This window comes from Protopterus annectens, chromosome 2.part0 (genome assembly GCF_019279795.1).
Source record: "Protopterus annectens isolate FY-2018-M chromosome 2.part0, PAN1.0, whole genome shotgun sequence".
NCBI classification, from domain to species: domain Eukaryota; kingdom Metazoa; phylum Chordata; order Ceratodontiformes; family Protopteridae; genus Protopterus; species Protopterus annectens.
The window spans coordinates 784,088,636-784,116,438 of NC_056728.1; the positions used below are offsets into that span (position 1 = coordinate 784,088,636).

At 44.3% G+C, this 27,803-nt stretch overlaps 1 protein-coding gene across 1 annotated transcript in view; it reads left to right on the top strand.

The window, feature by feature from the left end:
• The window catches only part of UHRF2 (ubiquitin like with PHD and ring finger domains 2), a gene marked incomplete in the record, with an annotated part of 1,200,358 nt that overhangs the window by 1,069,596 nt on the left and 102,959 nt on the right, over positions 1 to 27,803 (top strand).

Sequence of the window (27,803 nt, forward strand, 5' to 3'; positions counted from 1 at the left end):
GTCATTGGTATTTGCTTTTTGCTGGGGGTGTCCCATACCATGTAATCGCTTCCTATTTTGGGGGCATCTGACATTTGGGGCAAGAAAAACTGATGTAATGGTGTTGGCTGCATGTTTTATACCCCCTGACGACCTGATGTCATGGAAGAAGCGACAGCATCCGATGCAGAAATCCCAAGACTCTGGTATTCAGGCCGACTGAGGGCTACCTGCAGGCAGATAACCCAAATGTGATGACTGCAACAGTAAATACACTCAAACATCTACATTTATGGTAAGTATACACAGCTGTACTGTCCCCTGTAGAAGCTATGGTAGTAGCAGCAGCCACCAAGAAGGAACTCGCCCAAGAAAGTTCTACGGTCCATCCTCCCAACCTCGAGTCCAGGACAATGGATCACCTAGGGAAGTGGGTGTATGCCTCAGCTACCTTATCCATAAGGGCGCTGAATTATTTGGCACACATTACCTGACAAACAGCACGACCTCGTCAGAGTGCTAGCTGAGTCGTTCTTGGAGTCCATGTCACCGGAGGATAAGCGCACATTCTCCACGCAGATGGCCACTGTAAAAGCAGTATCCAACATATCCATGCATCTCCTCTCGCATGCCACTGAAGGAGCGGCAAGGGTGGTTGGGTCTGGCATTGCCATGAAGCATCACTCTTGGCTCAGGCTGTGTCAGTTCACAGACTCCTTTAAAGCTTCATTTGCAAGTGCCCCTTGTGACAGTTCTTCCTTGTTCTGGAAGATCGTTCGTGAGATATTGGTCCAGAGTGAAAAGGACAGGAAGACACTGTCTGCCATCGACATCTTCTCATACTCATACTCATACTCAACCAGACTAAAACCAAGTTACTTCTATTTTTCCCCACATCCACCAATCCACTACCCCAAGAACCCCTGACAATCCAAGGACCTTCTTTGTGGAATCCTTTAATGGCACCATTATTGAGCCCGTCCCCTGTACCAAACTATTAGGTGTCACCATTGACCACAAGCTTAAATTCGACATGCACATTGCCCAAACCATTAAGTCAGTTAACAAGAAACTTGGCTCTATGTACAGAATCGAGAACTTTCTTACTCCTCATGCTAAATTAACCATTGCTCGAACCCATCTCCTTTCCACCTTACTATATGCCTCACCGATACTATCATTCCTCAACAAACGTGAGCTTAATAACCTCTCTACCACCTACCATCATATTGCCAGATTTGTAACAGACTCACCCTATCGTACCCACCATTGCCTCAACCTCAAGAAACTAGGCTGGCTGGAACTGCCCAATCTTCTTAAACTAAACCAACTCACCGAAGCATTCAAAATAATTAATCAACCAGAGAAAACCCCCTCGCTGAGCAAAATCCTGACCCCCTACACCAACTTAAGTAGCCTTCGATCCTCAAACAGTATTCTGATACTAACCATCAAATCTAATAACATGGGCGGCGATGCTCTTTATGCTAACTCCATTGGAAAGCTATAGAATTCCCTTCCCAACAACCTCAGGCTCATGACCTCACTCAATCTATTCAAAACTAATCTCAGAGAATTACTTAAGTCTCAATGGTTATGCCCATGTTCCAACCCTGACTAATCCCAATAGGTCTATCAGTACCTAATCTCTCTTCTGCCTCTCAATCTTTATCTAGTACTTTTCTTCCTCCACATGTATCTATGTCATATGATCATCTTAAAAAATCCCTACCAAACTATCAGCTTGGATATTTAGATGTTGTTATTCGTGTTATTATATTAATGTAGTTTATTGTATCTAATTGTTTGGTGATACTACTGTTAAATGTGGGAGCTTTTCTCCCCGGGCCTCTACTGAAAAAGGACATGTATCCAGCTAGACTAGCCCGGTCAACAAATGTAAAATAAATAAATAAATAAAATAAATTCTTCTTTAACCCTCAAAGATCCTTCTCCTGGAATCAGCGAGGGCAAAAGAAGATGTGGTTCCAGAAGTCTCAGTATTCCCGGGATGCTCAGGACTCATCTTCCCCCAGAGGCAGGGGGTTTTGATAGACGCCAGCCCAGGGGCAGAGGGGATCCGAGGAACATGGGGTCTCGAGTACCGTTCTAGGACAGGCCTGCACAGCAGCCCTGAGGTGTTGTCCGACTGCTCTGCTCTGGAAGCAGTCAGGGGTCGTCTTTCGTTGAATCTAACAGCATGGGAGTCCATGTCAACAGACCATTGGGTAATTCAGGTCCTATCCAGAGGCTATTCTGTCCCCTTTGTGGAATTCCCTCTTCCACCAAAACACCTCCCAGACGTACCACCCACGCAAAGGCAGCGCTCAAGATAGACAAGCTGCTAAAGAAACGAGTCATCCAGCCCATCCCCCATGACTAGTCCGGATCAGGCATCTACTCCGGCTTCTTTTTGGTGCCAAAAAGACGGGGGACCTAAGACCTATTCTGGATCGTTCCACCCTCAACCTGTCAGTTGCCAAAGAGAAGTTTTGGATGGTCACATTGCAATCCATCCTGCCTTATCTGCAGGAGAAAGACTGGATGTTGCTTGATAGATCTCCAAGACGAGTACTACCATATAAAGATTCACAGACACTCCAGGAGATTCCTCCGCTTCTGGCTAGGAGACTATCATTCTCAGTTTCGAGCCCTACCCTTTTGTCTCACCACAGCCCCCAGTATCTTCACCAAGGTCATGGCAGTTGTAGTGGCTCACTTGAGGTTTCAGGGGATACAGGTCTTCCCGAACTTGAAAGATTGGCTCCTTGTTGCTTCCACCAAGCATCTACTTTGTCAAGCCAGAGACTACTTTTTGAAGCTGTCAGACCACCTGGGAATCGCTATCAACACAGCAAAATCCTCTCTGATCCCTGTCCAGGTTCTAGAGTACATTGGAGCAAGGATAGACACTCTGCAAACTAAGTATGTTCTGTAGTCCTATCTTGCTTTCATTCTTACGTATGGGTTCGGAGCCAATCCTCTGTTCCGACTCGGCCGATTACAAAGTTCAGTGTCTCTTAGTTGGCTCGTGGCAAGGTAGGTATCCCATAGTGCACTAGTAAGAATCTCCAGATCTCGTTTGCCGGGTCTATGAGTTCAGAAGTGCTTCTTGCTTGGCTGTGGCTAAGTTGCATATTTTTCATTATTATTGTAGTTTTATCGATATTTCTTCACATAAGATAGCTTACTTGGTCTTAGTAATTGTTTGTCATAGGTAGTTAATAGTAGTGTGTTTTTGCTAAATTTACATAGTTAGTATTGAAAATTTGTAGGCCGTTCTAGACCCGTTTTTGTTCTCTGTGTGGAGTCCTCCTTTGTGCTAGTTTTTGACATAGTTCCTATTAACGTAGGTCCGTGTTTGGCTTAGGACCTTGTTTTTTGCCTAGATTTTAATAGCATATTGCGTGCAGTGTCATTTTTTATTAGTGACTAGATTTTGCTGTTTAAGATTTTCCTTTTCTGGGTTTTTCTGACTTCGCTTTTTCCTGTTAATACAGCTAGGTCCGTTTAAGTTAGAGGACCTAGTCCTCTCTGCTGTTTCATAGAACTTCCTTTTGTGGTCATGTCGAAGGAATCCAAAGATCATAAACCTTCGGGTTTTAAAAAATGCTTTGTGCTCCCAAAAAATCTTGATTACTGATGGGCACAGTAACTGTGTTTACCGCCTCAGAGCCATTCACCTACAGGAAACTTGTTCTTTCTGTCACTTCTTCAGCTACAGAGTTCTCCAGGAAAGAACAAATTAATACTGAAAGGTCTCCTTAAGCCTTCCTTTGAGGAGGACTTAGCCAGCTCTTCTTCATCCTCCAAGTCTCACTCATCAAAGATAAAGAAGGTCAAGTCGGCCAAGAGACATTCTCCTGCGCCGACTGTTTTGTCTGACCCTCCTCAGAAAACTTTAAAATTGGATAAGCATTCTACCTCTTCGACTCCACTGTCCTCTGAGCCGGTCGAGGTTATCGATGTTGACACTGCAGTGTCAGCCCCAAGTCTTTCAGAGCCGACAGCTGAGAAATTGCATTGGAGCTGGTGCAGAGAGCTATTGCCGGTCTCCCCAACTTTACGATCTCCCATTTTACAGAGATCTAGGTCACCTACCCTGTCATGTAGATCCTCCAAGAGCCTTTCAGAAGAGGATGTAGAGAGAGTAGTGCTCAGACTTTTGAAGTCGTCTGCTGTACCCAAATTGTTGTTAGCTGCGACCCAGTTGGTTCTGGAGCCATCTAAGACCATTTTCCCTGTTGTGATTCCTCCTCCGAGCCGTGTTGGTTCTTCAGAGCCGAAGATTTCGGTGCTGCTTGTTGTGGAACCCTCAGTTCCAGCTCCCCTTGTGGCTGTCTCGGAGCAGAGTTCCACTCAGACACCTTCGGCACCACCCTTGGTGTTTAGGAGCCAAAGCTCACCAGTCAGCCCCGATAGGGATGCTTGGACCTGAACCTCATTTGTGCTGAGTCTACCTCTCGGTGCGTTGGCTAGGTTGAGCTCGGACCCTACATCCATCTCGGAGCCGATCACTTTGGAGATGAGGGCTACCTCCATTTCTTCTGAACCGGGGCTGTCTTCGGAGCCGGAGAGATTTGCATTCGAGATGTTGAGGAGAGTGCTGTCCCGGTCATCAGCTCCACACAAGGGTATCTATACTCTTCCCCCTCAAGCACTGACCTCTGTCTCAGCACCGTCTCTCTTGACAGCAGAGACCCGCAGCATCAGGTGCCCCCGTTGGGTGGCCCCCAGTATTCCAAGACCTCCCCAGAATACTCTTCTGAGGAGCCTCCTTGGAAGAGGACATGCAAGAGAAAGCATGTAAACTCCCCAGATGAGTCCATCACCTCTGACACTGACCTCAAGGAGTCAGAAGGGTCCCCCAGGGCGTCCTCTGATGATGTCTCCTTTGTAGACATCTTAGAGATCCTGAAGCAGAGAGGAGGCTGGCCCACTGTCACCCCTTCTGATGAGGAGTCAGTGTACCTGAAGGCTTTCAGGTCTCAACCTTCAGTCTCTTGGGTGTCTCCACCTTTTAATGAACTCATGGACCTAGTTAGTCGAAAGGTGTGGGAAACTCCTGATGCCATGGAGACAGTCCCCAGAAGACCCAACAGATTTCTCTCAGACCCTAAAGAGAAAGAGTTCTTGACCAAGAGTGTGCCTGTAGATGCCCAGTATGGTGGCAGCAGCCACTAAGAAGGAACTAGCGGAGACTTTTACATCTGTCCATCCACCGAACAAGGAGTCTCGAACAATGGATAGATACAGGAAGCGTATCTTTTCTTCAGCAGCTTTTACTCTCAGATCGCTGAACTGTCTCACACATTTTACCTAGGCTTCAGAGAGCTCCTCAAGGAGCTAGGAGATGCTCTTCAAGGTACATCAACTGAAGGAGTTTCTGAGAAGGTTACTGCTCAGTTGTTTACCTTAAACTCCATTGTGAACTCTTCCATGAGGCTGATCTCCTATGCAGCCGACGAAGTGAGTAGGGCAGCAGGTTCAGGAGTTTCCCTTAGGAGACACTCCTGGATGCGCTTATGTAGTTTTGCGGAGCCCTTCAAATCTACCTTTACCAACACCCCCTTCGACAGTTCTTCTCTGTTTGAACCAAAGGTAAAAGATACACTCACCAGGTGCAAACAGGAAGGGAAAACTCTATTCCTTTCAAGGCCATCCCTATCAGTGCTCCTGATGTGAGGCCCAACTGCGCTTCTCTAGAGCCAGTCGGGGGTCGCATATCTTTGTATCTAGAAGCCTTGTTCAATATCACCCAAGACAAGTGGTTACAAAGAATAATCACCAGAGGATACTCCATACACTTTTTTCTTCCACCCCACACCCCCAAGAAGATCCCAGATGTTCCACCCAATCACAGAGATCAAGCAACTATAGAAGTTCAAAAGTTGCTTTCAAAGAGAGTCATCCAAACCGTCCCCTCAGACCAGATAAGATTCGGAACTTACTCCAGATTCTTTTTAGTGCCAAAACGAACTGGGGACTGGAGGCCCATTTTGGACCTCAGCAAACTAAACGAATCTGTAAAGAAGGCCAAGTTTCGAATGGTAACACTGCAGTCTATACTCCCTCTGTTAGGGAATGACAATTGGATGTGCTCCATAGACCTCAAAGATGCGTACTACCACATAAAAATGGACAGAGCATCGATGAGTCATCTGCACTTTCAGCTGGGAGCCAGTCATTACCAATTTCGTGCTCTGCCCTTTGGTCTCACCACAGCCCCAAATGCATGGCGGTAGTGACTGCTCACCTGAGACGTTGTGGATTCCAAGTGTTTCCATACCTGGATGATTGGCTCCTGACCGCTGCCACCAGGCACCTTACTCTTACAAGCCAGGGATTCAACCATCCAGCTCTTTACCCAGCTGGGGATTACTTTAAATTGGGAAAAGTCTGCCTGGTCACCCTCTCAATTTGTGACTTTTATAGGCACAGAAATAGGCACAGTCACCATGATGGCTCGTCTCCTTGCAGACAGAATTCAAAACCTCAGACAACAGATTTACAGCTTACCTCCTCTACAGAAAGTCAAGGCAAAAGCCAGTGTCAAAACTCTTGGGGGACCATAGCTTCTACCATAAATCTAGTCCCGCTAGCCAGATTGCGTATGCGACTTCTTCAGTGGCTACTTTTTTCCCAGTGGTCTCTTCAACAACTGCCTGTATCTCATCATATTCTCATAACGGAGTCTTGCAAAAAGGACCTTTGTTGGTGGATTCAGCCTGATCAGCTGATGAAAGGAACACCCTTCCTCCCTCGCCAACCCGTTGCTATGACCACAGATGCCTCCCAGATGAGGGGGGCATTATCTAGGCAGGACTGTCCAAGGCACATGGCAAGGTCATGAGGCTCACCTGCATATCAGTGTCCTAGAGATGAGAGCAGTGCTTCTAGCATTGCAAGCACTTCATGACTTTCTTCCCTTAGGGACGATAGCAATCCAGTCGGACAATATGCCAGTGGTATGGTATCTAAACAAGTAAGGAGGAACCAGATCTTACCCCATTTGTCAAGAGTCTCTTCGTGTTTGGGATTGGGCGATATCTTCCCAGCGCTTTGCAGTAGCAACACATATCTCGGGGACAACCAACGTGATAGCCGACAAGCTCAGCAGGGCAATATTGATGCCTCATGAGTGGTCTCTGAATCAGAAAGTAGCAGAACAGAGTTTCCGCAAATGGGGATAGCCTTGCTGCGATCTTTTTGCCAGCTTAATCAACGCCAAATGCAGCAGCTACTTCTACCTTATCCCCCCTCCAGGGGAGTCACCGAGAGGCACACTTGTTCACGATTGGCCTCTGGGACGACTCTATGCATTTCCACCATTTCCACTCATATCAAAAGTGATCCAGAAAGCAAAGTTCTTGGGAAGCAAATTGATTCTGATCACTCCTTACTGGCCTCATCAGATTTGGTTCCCCTTCCTTGGGCCTCATCTCCTAGATGATCCATGGACTCTGGACCCAGTTCCAGACCTCTTGACACATGTCAAGCTCCCTTCTCCCCTGCCTCCATATCCTCAACTTGACAGTGTGACTGCTCCACTTCCATCCCTAGTCAGGCTTCATGATTTTTCACCTGCTATGACCCATATCGTTATGTCTTCCCACAAACCTTCCACTAGGAAGTTTTACGCTAGCAAATGGAGAAGATTTTTCTCTCTGGGCAAAAGAGAAAAATGTAGATCCTTACATAGCATCCATCCCTTTGGTGTTAGAATTTCTAACCAAACTTTTCCATCAGGGATTAGCTGCTGCTACAATTACAGTTCAACTGGCAGCGATGTCAAGCTTTCATTTGGGACAACATGAACCTAATCTGATGGCCCACAGATTATGTAAAACCTTCCTTAAAGGCACTACCTTGCTGAGACTTCTTTTTCAGGAACGTGTACCTCCTTGGGATCTAAATTTCGTTCTGTCCAAACTAACTTCCCTGCCTTTTGAACCCATACATTCGTGTGAGTTGAAGTTTCTGTCTTGGAAGACCTTGTTTCTAGTAGCTATCACATCCGCTAGACTGGTATCAGAGTTGCAAGCACTGTCAATCAAACCTCCTTATTTGATTTTTCATAAAGACAGTTTCCCTTCGTACAAATCCTTCCTTCATCCCTAAAGTTTGCTCTCAGACTAATTTGAACCAAACTATAGAACTGCCTGTATTTTTTCCTAATCATTCAAGCAGTGCAGAATATAAATTTCATAAACTTGATGTTCACAGACCGTTACGGTTCTACCTACATAGAACTAAGGAACTTAGAAAATCAGACCAGTTGTCCGTATCCTTTTCTGAAACTAGAATAGATCTGCCAGTCTCTAAAGTGACTCTATCTAATTGGATTTCCAACTGTATTTCCTTTATCTACTCCTCCAATGGAAAGAACCTTCCATTTAAAATTAAGGCTTACTCCACAAGATCCCTGTCCACATCTGCTGCCAGAGTTCCAATTGACAGTATTTGTGCAGCAGCAACTTGGGCTACCCCTCCATACCTTTGTTACTCCTTGCAAATTGGATTTGACCTCCAGGGGTAGAGCCTCCTTTGGTTCCTCAGTACTCAGGAGTATATTCCCTTGAGCCACCCAAGAAAAAAGTGCTAGGGACGCTGTCCCATATGTAAGAATGAAGGTGAGATAGGACTACAGAACATAAAGAAGTTATGTACTCACCCTAACGTTCCATGTTTGTAGTCCATCTCGCCTTTCATTTTTACGAACCCACCCCCATCCTGGAAAGATCTGGAGACAGGATAGTATTGCCTTTGATAGGGTGGAGACCTTTCATTGTTGTTCTTTTTGGATAACCTTTTCTCTCTCTCTATAGTTAGCAGCAAACAAGATCTGGGGATTCTTACTAGTGCACTATGGGATACCTATCTTGCCATGAGCCAACGAAGAGGCGAGTCGGAGCGAGGATCAGCTCTGAACCCATATGTAAGAATGAAGGGTGAGATGGAATACAAACATGGGACATTATGGTGAGTACATAATGTCTTTTGTTTATAACCCCGGAGAGAAGTCGGAGCTTACAACTTTGTGTCCCTGGTCATTCAGTCGCACCTCCCATCAGCAGAGATGGTGCTTCATGCTTTGGGTTCAATGGCTGCCACTGTTACTGTTCTTCCCTGTGCTCATCTTCATATGCGGTTTCTACAGTAGACATTAGCGGTCCAATGGTCAAGGGTAGATCCGCCGTTGACACGTCATATACACATCAGCAGGGTTGGCAGGGAGTTCCTCCTTTGGTGGATACACTCCTTGTCTGTTCATTGCAGCCCCTCCCCAAGCCACGGTGACCACAGACGCCTCCCAACTAGGGTGGGGGGGGTCATTGCTTAGGAAGGACAGTCCAAGGCACGTGGTCCCCGAACAAGACTAAGTTCCATATCAGTTTTCTAGAGATGAGGGCGGTCCTTCTGGCATTGCAGGCCCTTCATGCCTCTCTCCCTCTGGGAACAATTGCAATACACTCAGACAATATGTCAGTAGTCTGGTACATCAACAAGCAGGGAGGAACCAGATCTTGTCCCCTCTGTCGCGAGGCCATGAGTGTGTGGGAATGGGCAATCTCCACCAGCCGGTTTCTGGTAGCAACGCACATTCCGGGATGGTCCAACTTACTGGCAGACAAACTGAGGACTATTCTGATGCCTTACGAGTGATCTCGGAATCCTTCAGTAGCAGAGCAGATCTTCCTCGATTGCGGTTGGCCTTACTGCGATCTCTTCACGTCTCCTTCCAGCGTGAAATGCAGCGAGTTCTTTGCTCTGAACCTCTCGCAGGGGGAGTCCCCGAGAGACGCTCTAGTTCATGTTTGGCCTCCCGGTCTTCTCTGTGCTTACCCCTTGTTACCTATCATTGGACTGCTTAAACAGAAAATTATGTTGATTCTTGACTGTGTGGAAAGTAAAGAATTACAGGATTTATTGCATTCTGTGGAACAAGTTGGAAAACCTACTTTGCAATGTGGTTTTGATTCTTTAGAGGCCTCTTGCAGGGCTGCTGTTACTGGGTCTGTGCTTAGAAGGCATGTTTGGCTTAAGGAGCAATCTTTGCCTGATCATGTTAAAGTGAAATTGTTGGATGCCCCTTTAAATCGGGACCATCTGTTTGGCAGTAAGGCTGAAGAAGTTCTAAAAAAAGATGGAAAATGAAGCTAAATCTATGTTAAAGATTTTGTACAAGTGCAACTGCCAAGATTTAGTAGGCACTGGCCTACTAAGAATTGGTCTTTTCCAGCTCCTTCCAGATCCTCTCAAGCCAAACCCAGACACACCAGAAGCACCAGGTTTCTGTCCCAGGGGACTCTCAGAACTAAGCAGTGGGGGGCCTCCACTTCCAAATCTGGAAATAGCAAGACACCCCCCTATGGTAAACGGTCTCAATGACTTCCTTTTAAAATTACCAAGCACTTACCTTTTTAGCCGCCCCTTTGGGGGGAAAGATTGCTCTTCATGCAAAGAACTGTGAACTCATAATACAGGACAAATGGATTTTAAATAGTGTCCCAAGGATACAGATTTCATTTCCACACATTGCCAACACCAAACGGGTGGCCAGACCTGCCCCCAAATCAGTGGGCAGAGGCTCAAAAACAAGTACTTTCCCTCTTAAACATGGGGGCTATTCGACCAGTACCAGAAGTGGAAAAGGGACAAGGTTTCTATTCCGGGCTTTTTCTGGTACCCAGAAAAGACAAATCATGGCGTCCAATTCTGGACCTGTCTACTCTAAACACCTTTCTGGATATTCCAAAATTTAAGATGCTGACTCTTCAGTTACTTCCTATGCTAGGCAAAAATGCCTGGTTGGCAACTCTAGATTTAAAAGAAGCATACCTGCACATCCCGATCAGGGAGTCTTGCGGAAGATACCTACGCATCAAAGTAGGCTACTTGTATTATCAGTTTTCTGCACTCCCCTTTGGCTTATCTACTGCGCCCAGGGTATTCACAAAGTGCCTGGCTCCAGTTATTGCATTTTGCAGGCAAAGAAATATTCACATGTATCCATACCTGGACAATTGTCTAATTCAGGCAGAAAACCAGGGCATACTTCTAAATCATCTGGCGTTTGTAAAAAGGGTTCTAACTTGTCTGGGGTACACCATAAACGAAAATAAATCACAACTGGTATGCTCTCAACAGATTACATTCCTGGATGCAAGCTTGAATACAACTGCCAAGATGGCTTTCCTCACGCCAGAGAAGCAAATTCATTTGGTAACTTACTTCAAACAAGTGGCCACAAAAACAAAAACTCTGCTGTCTGCAAGACAAATACTGCAAGCCTTGGGGTTCATGGCCTCCTGCATTCTTTTAATTCCATATGCAAGACTGCATATGAGGAAACTACAGTGGTACTTAAAGTCTATGTAGTCAACATTCACATCCTGGAAACAATTATTCCTATCATACCTTGCCTACACCTGGAATTCCTATGGTGGGCAGAGGCCTGCCACCAAAACAAGGGACTGCCATTCACACTACCCCCTGCCGCCCAAACCCTAACTACAGATGCATCAGACTATGCATGGGGGGCTCACCTGGCAGGGAAGTGCATTCAGGGCAAATGGAACCCAAATCAAATGCACCTACATGTCAGTCAAAAAGAAATGTTAGCTGTACAGAATGCTCTGACAGCCTTCAAGGACTACATTCTTCCAGGACAACTAATGGTAAAGACTGACAACACGGTTATGTGGTACATAAACAAGCAGGGGCTTACACATTCTTACCCCCTCTTCAGACTAGCCATGGCACTGTGGAACACAGCCTTGAGCTACCAAGTGCACCTACAAGCTCAGTTCCTGCCAGGAAAACTGAATACACTGGCAGACGGACTAAGCAGAAATCTCATGGCCCCACACGAGTGGAAACTGGAACCACAGATTTTCAACATGTTGACAAGCAAATGGGGGAGCCCAGACATAGATCTATTTGCCTCCCCCCAGAACTACCAGTTGGACAAGTTTTGCACAAGGAACTCCCCACAAAGAAGCCTGGAAAGTAGATGCTGTGTCCTTCAGCTGGAAAAACCTATCAGTCTACGCCTTTACCCCTCTGCCTCTGCTCTCCAAAGTTCTGCTAAAAGTCAAACAGGACAAACCACGGATGATTTTGATTGCTCCAGACTGGCCACGCCAACACTGGTACCCACTCCTGCGCAGTGTGTCTCAACTATCTCCATGGCACCTGCCTCAGACCCCTTCCTTGCTGTCTCAGCAGGAGACCCAAATTCTGCACCCTCAGCTTCCAACATTGAACCTTGCAGCCTGGCTAATCACTTAAATTCACCCTTATCATCCCTCAGCAAACCTGTAATGGATGTCATCTTGGAGACGAAAAGGCCTAGTACTAGAAAATCTTATGCTGACAAATGGAAAAGATCCTGTGCCTGGAACCAGTCTTTAGGGATGAGCACAGCAGCGCCCAATTTACCTCAGATTTTGCAATACTTAACTGAGATGCTTCACAGGGGACTGTCTTTTTCCTCTATTAAAATCCACGCTTCAGCTATTTCAGCTCACTATAATGTAGAACCCTCCCCTCTTCTCTCATCCCCTGCTCAAGCAGTATCTCAGAGGGGCAAAGAACGTGAGACCACCCAGGAGAGCTCCTACCCCTGCCTGGGACCTAAATTTTGTTTTGGAGAAGCTCACGCTGCTCCTTTCGAGCCAGCTACTACTGCAGACTTAAGATTTTTTTCTTGGAAAACAGCCTTCCTTTTAGCAATCACTTCAGCTAGAAGGATGTCTGAATTACAGGCCCTTATGGCAGTGGAGCCTTTCATCATCTTTCATGTTGACAAGGGGTATCTCTGAGGACCAATTCATCCTTCATGCCCAAGGTGGTTTCCAGTGTGGCTCTTAAATCAGTCCATTCATTTGCCAATCCACAGAACAAAGGGGAACAGATTCTGCATTCCTTGGATGTGCACAGACAACTTAGATTCTACCTGGACAGGACTAAGTCTCGAAGAAAATCTGAACAATTGCTGGTAGCATTTGCTGCAGGGGCATAGGGGAAGGCTATTTCAAAACAAACCATTTCTAAATGGATAAGCCATTGCATTCATTTCTGCTATAAGCACCATGGAAAACCTATCCCCCAGGGGATCAGATCTCACTCCACCAGGGCTGCATCTACTTCTGCAACCTTTCTCAGAGGTGTCCCTACCAGGGATATTCTAGAAGCTGCTACCTGGAGTTCTGTACATACTTTCACCAAGCATTATCATTTACCAATTTTCTCTAAATCCAGAGCTAGCTTTGCCACTGCTGTCTTGCAGGGCCTTATAGCTGGTCCTAATGCTGTATAAACTCCTCCTACCAACCATAGCTTTGGGAATCTACCCACATGTAATGACTGTAGCAGTGAAACACGAAGAACATAGTACAGTTGTGTACACGTACAAGTGTAGATGTTCGAGTGTATTCACTGTTGCAGTCCTGGTTACCCTCCCTCCAGCCCCCTAATTTTCTTTGGCTATACCTCTACTTTCTTTTACTATGCTTAAAATCCTTTTTGGTGTATTTGCTTTTGGTTGGATGTATATTTTTGTGTTTTTAATTTTATTTGCTCCCCATTGGGGGGCACCTGATGTCTGGGGCAAGAAAGACTGATGTAATTGCGTCAGATGCATGTTTTATACCCCTGATGACCTGACGTCATGGAAGAAGGGACAGCAACCGACACAGAACCTAAGACTTTGTTAATCAGGCCTACTGAGGACAACCTGCCAGCAGATTGCCCAGATGTAATGACTGCAACAGTGAAAACACTCAAATATCTACATTTATGTAAGTGTACACAACTGTACTTTCTCACCTCCCAAACTTGAGTAGGGCCGTACGTGATAACCTTGGTATAAATTTGAGTCTACCCATCCAGTCATCAAGACTGACCCCGAAGGTAGTTCTTTGTTTGACCAATGGTGGTAACTTACTTCATAAGCTAGGAATATGTTGACTTAGGATCCTATCTTTCCAACAATTGTTTATTTATTGGTGTAGATATATAGGTTCTTAGTGCTGGTGTTTGTAGAGCCACTGTTTTTGTGAAGAAGGAGATCAAGTAGGAAAGGGTCTTTCGTGGCTTGGAAGTGAGAGACAGTTCACCTTAAAGCTACTGAAGTACAAGGAGAATTGGTTAATCTGCTGGGGTAGTTAAGACCTTTAATTTTCTTTGTTAAAAATCTTTGAAGCCTTTCCAGGTGAGTTATCTGCTTGGATTCATACATACCAAAGGGCCTATTTTATTCAGTGATGAATCTTGATAAGGGAAGAGTACAGTACTTAGGATGCCTTCTTTGGATGTTTTGGATATTCCCAAGGGAATTAACTGGGCCAGATGAAAGGATTTCTTGACTGTGGTGGACACATGATGATCAAATTAGAGAAAGATTATCCACATAAGTATCTAGGTCTCTTACGACTGCGTCTGTCTGAGAAAGTGTACCATTGATAATATATGAGGTGGGAACAACCTTTTTGCCAGATGCTGTCCTTTTTTCATTTAGTTTGATACCATTTAGATGCATCTTATGTGCATATTCCAGCCCTTGCTGATGCTGTTTTGTGAATGAGTGGATGTGCCCACTTTGTAATAATCACCAAACGTGGTCAGCCACACTTCTGAGGTACTGGCTTGGATGTCTGCAAAGTAAATGTCAAACAGGAGAGGGCCTAGAGCTGATCACTGTTGCACCCCACCAGTAATTTCCCTTTCAGATAGGGAACTAGCAACTTTCATAACTTGTGAGAAGTCCCTAAAGATGGTCACATTTGATGGTGGGGTGGTACCAGTAGACCTGACAGAGAAGATGACTGAATTGTGGTCAGACTTAACCAGGGATAAAGGTATGCAGGGTGGAGTACAGGTGGAGCAGAGGTTGTTATGGACAGGTTAAGGATATAAGAATCTGTAGTGGGCAGCTTTACAATTTGCACCAGAGCATTGGTATTAATAAAGTGCAGGAAATGCTAAGTATGACTATTTTTAAAGGTAAAAGTGTACCAGTCAATGCTTGAGTAATTGAAGTTCCCTAGTAAGAAGGCATTTGGCTTGATGTTTAATACTTCAATGGTGTTAAGGTGATTTCTGTGATCTATGGGGGACATTGATGGGGAACTGTAGCTAGTAATGAAGTATTAGTTGGATCTAAAGGTAATTTTGATCTCCACGAGCTCCAAGTTAGAGTTATGGTTAATTTGGTATGAAACAGTGGTGTTTCTCTTTACAGTTATCCAAGGGACTGAAAGTATGATAGGTGCTAAACTGGAGTGCTGTCACTGCATTGAAACCACGTCTTAATAACTACATGAATATGAATAGGGTTGCAGCAGGGCCTCAAGTTCTAGCATCTTTCTGTTTAGACTCCTGACATTGAATGTTGTCCACATTTTATATGTAGGTATGTCCAGTAGGGTGATTTTTACCTAAAAAAGGGACACCAAAGGATTTAGCCAGCATGTGGAAGCCCTGGTGTGACAGGTATAAGCCATTCTTGGTGAAACAGGAAATCGTACCTACCATATCAGTCCTAAACTGACACATATTGGAGTCTCTTAGATTGACACCAACTACTTAGCCAATTGTTAAAGCCAGTTATTTTGTCTTTGTATGCATGCATAATTTTTGGCGAAGGCAAGACACTACTCAAGACCAGTATTTTTTTTGTGTGTGTAGTAATTTCCATCATGTCTTTCTTTATGAACCTCAGGTCATTCACTTCCACATGGGCCACCACTAGGTTGTAGTCTTTTGTCTGGCTTCAGTGATTTCCTGGACCTTGTGACATCACAGATCTTGACACTGGGCAAGCAGTTTACAGTCACTCTGCTCTTGTTGAATCTAGTGAATATGGACTCTCTATAGACTCTGCTATGACTAAAATTTCCGTGTGTTAAAGCAGACCTAGTGGGCCTTATGGCTTTAGGCCTGCTTTCCCGATGACTACTGCGTGTGTTTTGTGGGTTTTGCAGTATGTGAGAGTAGAAAAGAAGTAGATGTTGCTTCTTATGCTGGAGGATGGGATATTTTACGTTAAGTACTAGTAGAATTTGTCAATTTTTTTACAGGCTCCGCATTTCTTGTGGGTTTAGTATTCTGCTGTGATTGCTGTGTTGCTGTGGAGATATGATGCTTACTGATAGTGGGCTGATGCGAGAGGACTGTATGCATGTTTCTTAACTCTTGCAAGTTTAACAACTGGTCAAAGTAGTGAACATTTAGTAAGCAGGAGACAGTTGCTACACAATGGGCACATGGGGTGAGAGATGACTTGAGAAAATTTGTCTGAGAGTGGAAGATGGGGGCTTGTGTAGTTTACGGGGGTGGAGGGAATCTACTGTAGCAGACCCTGATGATTTGCAGAAGTATTTAGGGGATCCTGTAAAACTAGGTGAGATGGTAGCTAATCTTGTAGTGCTTATTGAAAAGACAGAAATTGGTTCATTAAGAATGGTAAATAGTAGTTAACCTTTTCTAAACTTAATTAGTGTTTTGTGTGGAGCTTTCCTCTGTGGGCCTCTGCTGAAAAGGGACCTTGTGCCCAGTCGGACTCTGTGTTAGAGGATTGTAGCAGTACAGTGCTATATTATAATAGTGTGTATCCATCTTACTTAAAATCAGATGTTGTCAGGGGGCAGGCTATTTGTGTTAGTAATTTTAATATGGAAGAAAAAGATTTTGAAAAAAAGGTAACGGAACTGCTTTCGTGAAGATTCTTAACAGGAATTTCTCCTTTCCAGGTACTGGAGTGAGAATGTGACGTTAGAGCTGAGTCACTAGATGGTGCCAGAGCTCTGTATCAATGGAAAAAGTGGATTTTACTGATTTAGGACGGAAACTGGTTTTAACTTGTTCAGTTGTGTAAAGGATAATTATAGAACTGCTTCAGACAGATGAAAAATGTGTTAAGTATTTCCAGAAATTAATAAAATGGTGGGAATCATAAAAGAGCAATGATTTTGAAAGAGATTTTTTGACAAATAAGAATTGTCTATGGTTAATAGGCAGTGACTGCATCAGTAACAGTGTATGAACTGTAATTATTCCAGACATACCTCTCAGCTTTCAAAATCGTAGCAGGGAACCCCCAAAAAACATAGCAGAAGGCCCAAAATCATAGCAGTTAACATATTTTATGCACCCCCACCCGCCCAAGGTGTTGACATGTATAAATTTGCCGTCTTGGTGTCCCAACATGTACAATTATGATCCTTGTTAGATGCTCAACCTGACTTAACCGAAAGTGTATATTTAGTGCAGTGTGAAAGGTGTACATGCACATTTCATTACAGTTCAGAATAACTAAGTGACGTCCCTAGCAATTTGTGACGACCAGTGGAAGTCTGTGTGAGCTGTTGAGTTAGAATCACATTGTATGTTAGCTAACTAAACAAATGTAGATGGACAAAAAAAGACATTTTGAAAATTAGAGGGTTGTGGGCGTGGTATGCAAAAATATTTTTACACCTCAGACAACACAGCAAAATGGGAAGAAGAAAGCTTACAACAAAAATAAGATGTAGAATATGAAAAAAAGTTTGAGATTACTCACGGTCATTTATTAAATTTCTCAGACATTTGTTTTTATATGCACACATATGCATACATTCATTATGCCTTTTAATTTTATAAAGTGGATGCACTAATGAAGTGTCCGACATTTGCATCCATGACAGCGTCTGGTGTAATTAATTTTAAAATGCAAGGTTATGTTGTCCTGATCTTGAAAGGATTATGAACAAATAAAGAACCAGTGTGTCCAACCATTATAAATGAAGTGATCAAAACAGTAAAGAAGGTATGATTGTTTCCATTGTTGCTAGAAACCTTGAACTGATGCATCATCACTAAGTCATTTTAGGAGCCAATTAAATCGGTAATGGTAAGTGATTACATACATGTGGATCTGCAAACAGCCTAGCATTGAGTTGGGAAATAGTGAATGAATGCTTTAGTGCTTCAGCTGTCCCCTTGTCAGACACAACAGTTGTAGCAAAAAAACAACTTCAACAGAAAAAATGAATCCTTCATTATCCAGGTGTCACATAATCCACAGGCATGAAACTGGCTAAAGAGTTGCAACCACAACCACATCTTTTGGCAAGTAACTGGAGAAAGATAATCCGGCAGCAGTCTCTCCTGTTTTTGTCCCAGTTTGTGCTTGCAGTATTCTTTATCTGAAAATAGCATTGGCAAAGATGCACAGATATTTTAGCCCTGCTGGCCCAGTCTTCTCATGTTCTTATATTTTTCATCCTTCATACAAAAGAAAACTGCTTGCTGCACTTTGTATAGCCATGGCATTTGTTTCAAACACTGTAATGGCCAAGTGGCACTAACATTTATTCATTGGTCCATTTGACACTGACAAGCTCTGGGAAGTCAGGCCCTCAATGAATGTATAGTCGAGCCAGTGAAGTTGCAGAAATCTGAGCTGTGGTCAAATTGGAACAGAGATGATGTACTTTTTTGTAATTGCAGTCTTTCCCATTTTGCAAAGCCATTGAGAGGTATGACTGCAGTTTTCTTCAGTACAAGAACATATTTTAGTAGTATAATTGAAAAAAAAATAATCTCCAGGTTATTTTATTCATGAGTCACAGAATACAGTATATGGCTCAATGCTTATTCTGTGATGGGTTTTACATGAGCATCAACAAGATCATTAAAAATACAATTTGTAAACATTGTTACAGAATCAAGCAATAATTAAAGCTCATGCTGATTTTAGGCATGTAATTCTGTTTAATAAATAGAAGAAACTGATGTTCCTTATTAGATCACTGTTTTGCAGTAGCTTAAGCTGTATGGTTCTATCCTGCCATGGATATGTCATCTGGCCAGCATCATAAGCTTTAAGTTGCCTTTCATGCTCTTTAAGTACTGAACAGCTTAAGGAGAGCTGTATAAAGTCCGTGATTAGGGTGCCAAACCTTCAGAATTTTCTAGGTGGTGTTTCTGCTGGGTTCAAGTGATCAGTCAAGTGCTTCAGCTGGGCAGATTAAGTACCCTTCTTTGGGGGGCTTTCCACTTTCTCATTTCTTTTGAGGAAAAAGTTTACATTTTCTTTACAGAATTAGTAGGAATTGTGTTTTAGTGGTTGTCAGTAAAAAATTACCTTGCAAAGGTTAACATTTTTTTAGGCTTACCTGTTTTGTTTTGTTTTGGGGGGGGGGGGGGGCTTTTTTTTTTGTGCAAACAATTATGATACCTTTTTGTTAGAAACTAAAGATAGTCATGGATTTCAGGTTTTGGGGGTTGTCCCTTAAATTTTACCCCACAATTATAGAAATCCTGTCAGGTGTTTTACTGACTGCTCAAGGCTTTGCTGCCTGCTTATCCCTCTCTTTCAGACATTCATTCTGAGTCTGAAGGACGGGAATTAGACTGGAATAGTATTTCACCAGTCCCTACACCTTAGGAAGGGGAATCAGATTCTTAAAAATTTTTTTTTTTTTTGCAGATTCTCCCTTGGAGGAATTATCTTTTTTCCTAAAACTATAGCTAGAATGAAAGATTTGTTTCAGTGGGAACAGATTGAAATTCCAGTATCCCAGCAAAAATATGACTTATTACAGCTAGATTTTCTTCACTGCGGTGGTGGTGCTGCGGTAGTGTTGTCACCTCACAGTAAGACGCTGTCCAGTTCGATTCTTAGTTACAGCGTCTTCTGCGTGTAGACATGCGTGAATGGGCATACCTTCGTTGAAGGTTGGTGCGGCAGAGCTGGCAACTCGGTACGTAAAAATCAACTGCCAATCATTAGCGGACCGGAGTTCCGCTGTGGCGACCCCTAACCAGGAAAAGCCGAAAGACACAACAACAACAGCTAGATTTTCTTCAGCCTGCAACTATTTCTCCTGTATTAAAAGATGATCCGATATTGTCTTTTTAGTCTGTCTCCGCCAATACATGATGCAATACTGGCAACTCTCAGACTTTGGATCCAAGGCGTAGGCTCCTCCCCTACCCATAATTCCCACCATTGTAAGAGTCCTTTAGATCTTGTTTGCAGGTTGAAATAGCCAGACATGTTCTCTAGTGCATAGTGCATGTTTTTGTTGCAGTTTCTTCAAAACTGCAGATAAGTGAATTTTTCTCTTATGTATATAGGTTAGGGTATTTCAAGATCCTTTACTTGTCAGGCTTTTGATTTTCCCATTTGATACCATTGTTGTTTCTGTTCCATTTACTGGTGTTCCCACCTTTTTTTTCTCCTCAAGCTTAGATATAACTTTCTGTAAAAATAAACAAAACATTGTATCGGGTATATTTTCTTGCTTAGATATACATTTGTATGCGGTTTACTGTTGCTTACTACTTAGTACTGATAACCTTTTTCTTGTATTGTTATTTCCCAACTTATGTTAACTGTCTAACAGGGCAGCACACTTTAAAAAAATGTTCTGCCTGCAGGCATGAAATACTCCCCCCGATCCTCGTGCAAAATGTGTCTGTTGACCTTTCATCTAGGGAAAGAATACAATGTCTTTGGTTTATTTGGGACCTTTTGGACCTTTGCTCCAAGTTGATCCTTAATGACTTTGTACTTTCCTTTCCTTTATCCAAGGAATAGTCTACGAGACCCCCAGACAAGACAGAAAGATAGACTGGTCAAAAATTAATGGAAAAAAGAGAGAGCAAAGGAAAAAAAGAGAGTAGGAAGAGATACCAGATTCAGCACGGGCCATGGGTCTGTCTTCTAAATTCTCCAAAACCTTGGATCTGACATCTTCCACCTCACTTGGGACAGATCCTATTCAAATCTGTTCTCCGACTCTACCCGTCCTAGTAGAGCTTAGTTTTTCTGTGAAGCCCACTACCCCTTGGCACTGTTCTCCTACTCTTTGTCTGCGAGACCTTTTCATAGATCATCAGGGCTGCCCTTGTCTGCCGCTTCTTCCAGGTCAGTATGGTCTTTGAAAATTCTCACCAAGGCTGATGTGGATAGGATAATGTGGAAATTCTTAAAAACTCAGATCCAGCTCATAGGTCTTTCCACTCCCCCATGGTTTCTACATCCTGGATCCAACCTTCGGATCAGATGTTACTGGATCATTATGCTTCTTGCAGTGTGTGTTTGCCAGAGCCAATAGTCTGTGGATGAATTTGACTCTGGCATCTGATCTCTGGGGTGGGGACATCCAGGAGCCAAAAAAGTCAGTGTTGGGGTTGACTCCAAGACTTTGGATTTGTCCCTTAATCTTGGTGCTTGATAGCTCTGCCCAGGTGTCTGCTTCAGAAAAGAGCTTGGCCATGTCTTGTGAGGGTCTTTTATCCATATCCACTAATCCCAAGAATAACGCCTTCAGGACCAGCTTCAGGCTTTGAGGCATTTGATAAGGCTCTGCCCTTTATCGAGAGAAGAGGTGACCCATCCTTGTTTGGATCCAGTCCGACCCCCTGGTATCTGCAGTGCTGGTCAAGTATCATCAGATTTCTTCAATGCCGTCAGCTCCAACAAACCTAAACAAAGCTCGTAAGGTGAGCTTTCCATTCTGTTTTTGATTCTTCCCTGGGTTGTCATCTCATGGAAGAGCACAGAAAGCATTGATATTAAAGGAGGGATTTGGACTTCCAGCAAGAGTATTATACTAATGACACTAATTTTGATTAAGGTTGAAGAGTCCCCGGGGTCTACTCTTGAGGACTTCTCGTTTGGGAACATCCTGGAATTATTTAGGCAAAGGGGATGGCTGGTCCATTGGCACTGCTTCCCAGGAGGAATCTTTTGAGTTGGCCCATCTACTTCCTGGTTGGTCCCCCCTGTGGATTGACTGACTGACTTACTTGGTGTCCCAGTGGGCATGGAAGGAGCCGGACATGGTGGAGCCATTTCTTACAAGCCTGTCATGATTCTGGTTTCAACCACAGATGGGTCATACTGGATCAGGGGTCCTGCAATATGTCTTCATGGTGGCAGTAGCTGTGAAGAAAGAACTCTGTGAGAGTTCCTCTGTCCCCCCCCCCCCCCCCAGTTGGAAGTCTCTGGCTCCAGACAGATTTGGAAAGAGTTTATACGTCTGTAATGTTTGCCTTACGTGCATTGAATTATCTTGCACACTTAATGAGATTTCAGAAGGACTTTAGCCAGGAGTTTTCCTAGTCCATCTTTGGTATCATCATGGCAGATTCCTGCAAAATCTTGGATTTGCACTTGGCAAATGTTCATCGTGCATACAGCTGCAGTCATAACAGATGGGGTTCTCCTGCCGTCAGGCGGGTCCTCGGTCGGCCGAATTCCGAAGTCTAGATCCGGCGTCGGTTGTCGTCGCTTTTTCCCTGATGTCAGTGCGACAAGGGTATAAAGGAATCAGCCGACGCCATTTTCTTCAGTCTTTCTTGCCGCGCGGTGCCCGAAGCAGAAGCAGTTTGCAAGTGCCGGTCGGCCAGCTCCTGAGATTACGAAAATTTGGAAACCGAAGTCTTCTAAAAAGCTAAGTACCCCGTTGGGGAAACTTTTCTTGCCTCAGACCGATGTCAGACAAAGATAATAATTGTATTTCTTGTGGGAAGCAAATACCGCATAAGGATTTCCATTACCTCTGTATACCTTGTTTAGGCCCAGACCACGACGTCTCGGTCTGTTGCTTTTGTGCTACATTCAACAAACGCACTATTAAGCGTCGGGCGGAGTTTGCCCAGCATTATTTTGGGAAAGCATTTAACTATACTATGTCGTTGGATACTCCGACTCCGGTTTTGTCTAAAAAACGCAAAGACAAGGACCGACACACGAGGTCCGCGGCCTCTACCAACACCACGCCAAAGCCGACTACACATGGTCCGGTTCTCAGCGAGGCGCCTACGCAGCCCCCGACTACCGACGACACTTCTTTGACGGTGTCTCCTGTGCCCGAGGTCGCAGGCTCCTCAGCCCACACCCCGACTACAGATACCGAAGCCACTCTTGGCGTTGAATCACAGAATGTGGACAGGTCCACCTCCACTCAAGGTGTCTTCAGACCTTCCTCTTCTTTCTCCATCAAGGCTTTCACAAAGTCTAAAGCAACCATGCACCCTAAGAGACCAGCTACACAGGACCCATCTCCAGGCCCCATGCCTAAGAAACAGATGCTTAAAATGGCTGAGGATTTAATTACTCTTATCAGAGGTTCTCAACCCCCACCGGACAAAAGGCCCAGAGTGGAGGAAGATTCCCCCTCCTCTGATCAGGGCTCCATTATTTCAGAGCATTCTGATGATCAGGAACATTCTTACTCCCCTTTTGAAGACTCTGATGCGGAGGAGTCCATCCCTTCTGTCCCCCCCCCCCCCCAGAGGATTACTCATTTGGGGAAACTTTGCATACCTTAAGGGAGATTATTCAGATTCCAAGAAAAGGCGCAGGGAATTTCTCTTGCTACCTCAGCACAGGCCTCTGACTATAACTCCTGTCTTGGACATCCTAGATGATGTTTACTCGGAGGCTTGCCTTAACCTGGACTCTCTACCTCCAGCTCCAGTTAAGCCTGACAGGTACTACAGGGTTCCTGACTCACACCAATTTCTATACAAAAGCCATGCTGCTGACCCAGAAACCATCTCACAGGGCCCCAAGGGAGTTAAGGCCTCTATTGCTAAAAATCCATTACCTTCCGAGAGAGACTCCAGATCCTTAGAAAGGTGGGGAAAAAAGGTATATACCTCGGCTACCTTATCCATGAGGGCCTTAAACTGTCAGTTTCATATGCTAAAATACCAACAGTTTTTGTTATCACAATTGAAAAGTAAAATGTCACAACCTGAACAACCAGACTTGAAGGAGTTGCAGGATTTGATGTATAGTACAGAACAAGTGGGTAAGCATACCTTACAATGTGGTTTTGATGCTCTAGAGGCCTCATGTAGAGCTTCTGTTACAGGATCAGTCATACGTAGGCATGCCTGGCTCAAGGAACAAGCCTTGCCTGATCATGTCAAAGCTAAATTACTAAACGCCCCTCTTCAAAAGGATGTACTTTTTGGTGCTAATGCTGAGGAGGTGTTAAGGAAAATGGAGGAAAAGGCTAAATCAATGCAAACTGTGAAAGAATTTCTACAGGTACAACCCCCACGTTTTAGTAGAAATTGGCCTTCCAAAAACTGGTCCTTTCCTGCCACGGACAGACCCCAAAGAGGCAGATACAGGCGCCCGAGAGGCAGAGGACAATCCCAAGGATCGTTTAGAGGCAGACAATGGCAAGCTCCTACACAAAGAGGTGGTGAGGATAACTCACAAGCTTTCAGGAAGCAAACCCAATGACTTTTCCCTTTGCATGCCAACCAAGTCTCAAATGGCAGCCCCCTTAGGAGGAAAGCTGGCATTATTTTCAAAAAAATTGGCATATTGTCTCAAAGGACAAATGGATCCTGGACATTATAAACAGAGGCTACAAATTCCATTTTTACACCCTTCCAAAAATGAGAGGCATGCCAAACCTGCCACACAATCAAAGGGCAGAGGCACAAAGGCAAATTACAGATCTCATAAACATGAAAGCTATTCAAGAGGTACCTACGCACGAACAAGGTCAAGGTTTTTATTCCAGGCTATTTCTGGTGCCAAGGAAGGGAAAAGATTGGAGACCTATTTTGGACCTATCCATCCTAAACACATTTCTACTCGTACCAAAATTCAAGATGCTCACTCTACAGCAACTTCTTCCCATGGACCTCAAGGAGGCATACCTGCATGTCCCAATCAGACAAAATTGCAGAAGGTACTTCAGGTTTCTTGCAGGTTCAACCCATTATCAATTCTCTGCATTGCCCTTTGGCTTATCTACTGCGCCCAGAGTATTCACGAAATGCCTGGCATCAGTAATTGCCTACTGCAGACTTCAAGGGATACAAATATACCCCTATTTGGACGACTGCCTGATCCAAGCGGACAGCAAGCACATTCTTCTGAAACATCTGGCTTATGTAATAATGTTGTTAAACTCTCTGGGATACACAGTCAACAGAAAGAAATCAAGGATAATACCCTCCCGGAAGATAATTTTCCTTGGTGCCAATTTGGACACAAACACCCAGATGGCCTACCTCACGCCAGAGAAGCAGGGGCAACTAATTCAATACTTCAGAACACTAGCAAATTGCACCAGGCTGACTGCAAGGAAAATCCTGCAGGCTCTGGGATTCATGGCATCTTGCATCTTACTAATCCCATGTGCAAAGCTGCATATGAGGAAACTACAATGGTATCTGAAAAACATATGGTCTCAACACAGCCACAGTTTGGAAACAATAATACCACTAATTCCATGCCTGCAAAAGGAATTTCTGTGGTGGGCTCAAGCATGTCAAACAAACACAGGTCTTCCATTCAGCAAGCCTCAAGCAAATCAAGTCATCACAACAGACGCCTCGGACTACGCCTGGGGGGCGCACATGACAGATCGGTGCATTCAGGGCAAATGGTCCCAAAAAGAAAAGCACCTTCTCATCAATCAAAAAGAAATGCTAGCAGTAATAAATGCTATTATAGCTTTCAAGGACCTTCTACAACCAGGTCAACTATTGATAAGAACGGACAACACCACAGTTATGTGGTACATAAACAAACAGGGAGGAACACATTCTTACCCCTATGCAGATTGGCCATGTCTCTTTGGAACATGGCCATGGACTTACAAATGGAACTACAAGCACAGTACTTGCCAGGCAAGGAAAACACACTGGCAGACAACCTAAGCAGGAATATGACAGATCCACACGAATGGAAATTGCACCCAGAAGTTTTTACAGAAATAATCCAAGAATGGGGAAGGCCAGACATAGATCTCTTTGCCTCCCACAAAAATCATCAATTGACAAAACTCTGCTCAAGGATCTTCCATCCAAAGGCCTGGAGAGTGGACGCTCTCTCTTTCAGTTGGACATCAATGACAGTTTATGCCTTCCCACCTCTTCCTCTGCTGCCCAAAGTTCTATTGAAAACCAGAGCAGACAGACCAAAGATGATTCTCATTGCTCCGGACTGGCCAAGGCAACACTGGTACCCACTCCTGAGGAGCCTGACGCATTCGCCACCATGGACCCTGCCTCTAATGCCTCTTCTTCTGACTCAGCACAGCTTCAAAACTCTTCACAGCCAGCTAAAAACACTCAATCTAGCCACATGGAAGATTCCTTAGCATCACAACAGGCCCTACTCTCCAAAGAGGTGCAGGATGTCATTTTGGAGGCCAGAAGGCCATCAACTAGAAAAGCTTACTCCGCAAAATGGAAACGTTTTTGTGTCTGGAATGAGAAAAAGGGCCAGGATCCTGGAGAACATGAATTTACCTCAAATACTACAATATTTGGCTGAACTGCTAAGCAGTGGACTTTCTTTCTCCTCCATCAAAATCCATGCCTCAGCCATTTCTGCAGAATACAACACTGATCCACCTTTATTCTCTCACCCTCTCTTAAGACAGTTCCTCAGAGGGGCTAAGAATTTAAGATCTCCAAGGAAACAACCAATACCTGCTTGGCATCTTAATTTCATTCTGGAAAAACTGACCTTGCCTCCCTTTGAGCCTGCTGCCTTATCAGATTTGCAATATTTGTCCTGGAAAACAGCTTTCCTTCTGGCTATCACCTCAGCTCATAGAGTTTCAGAACTACAGGCTCTCATGGCTGTCCAGCCTTTTATCATCTTCCATCTGGACAGAGTTTCCTTACGAACCAACCCGTCCTTTATGCCTAAAATGGTATCCAGGGTAGCTTTAAATCAGGCCATACATTTACCTACTTTTTATCCTAATCCTCAAAACAAAGGGGAGAGATTACTACATTCCTTGGACATCCACAGACAACTTCGTTATTATTTGGAGAGAACAAAGCCTTTCAGAAAATCAGAACAGCTCTTTGTGGCCTATGCGGTAGGAGCTCAAGGAAAGCCAATTTCCAAACAGACAATCTCAAAATGGATAGCCCATTGCATACGCTTTTGCTATTCCTTTCATGGCAAAGCTGTACCTACAGGCATTAGAACTCATTCCACCAGGGCCACAGCCACCTCTGCAGCCTTCCTCAGAGGAGTTCCTACCAAGGATATTTTGGAAGCAGCCACTTGGAGTTTGGTGCATAGCTTCTCCAAGCACTACAGCCTACCATTATACTCCAAATCTAGAGCAGGCTTTGCCACTGCAGTCTTGCAGGGCATTTTGGCTCCTCCTAGTGCCTACCACCCCTTTCTTAGCTTTGGGATTTTACCCATCTGTTATGACTGCAGCTGTATGCACAATGAACATAGTACAGTTTTGTACCTACCATAAATGTAGATGTTCAAGTGCTAATACAGCTGCAGTCCTGGTTTCCCTCCCTCCTTCCCCTCTTGGGACAGGCCTATAGGCTAACACATCCTCATACAACCTGATTGGGGTATTCATTTATGATGTATTTGCTTGCAACAACTGTATTTTGATTATATTGCAATGCATTATTACACAAATTTATGTATTGCCTTCCTTCTGGGGGCACCTGACATCTGGGGCAAGAAAAACTGAAGAAAATGGCGTTGGCTGGTTCCTTTATACCCCTGTCGCACTGATGTCAGGGAAGAAGCGACGACAACCGATGCCGGACCTAGACTTTGGAATTCGGCTGACCGAGGACCCGCCTGACGGCAGGAGAACCCCATCTGTTATGACTGCAGCTGTATTAGCACTCGAACATCTACATTTATGGTAGGTACAAAACTGTACTTTCTCCATTCCATTATGTATGTGTCCTGTATACCTTTTGTTCAGTGTGGCAGATGGCATATGTAGAGTGGCAGGCACAGGCATTCACATACACTGTCATGCCTAGATACATGTCTTTGGTTTTGTGGA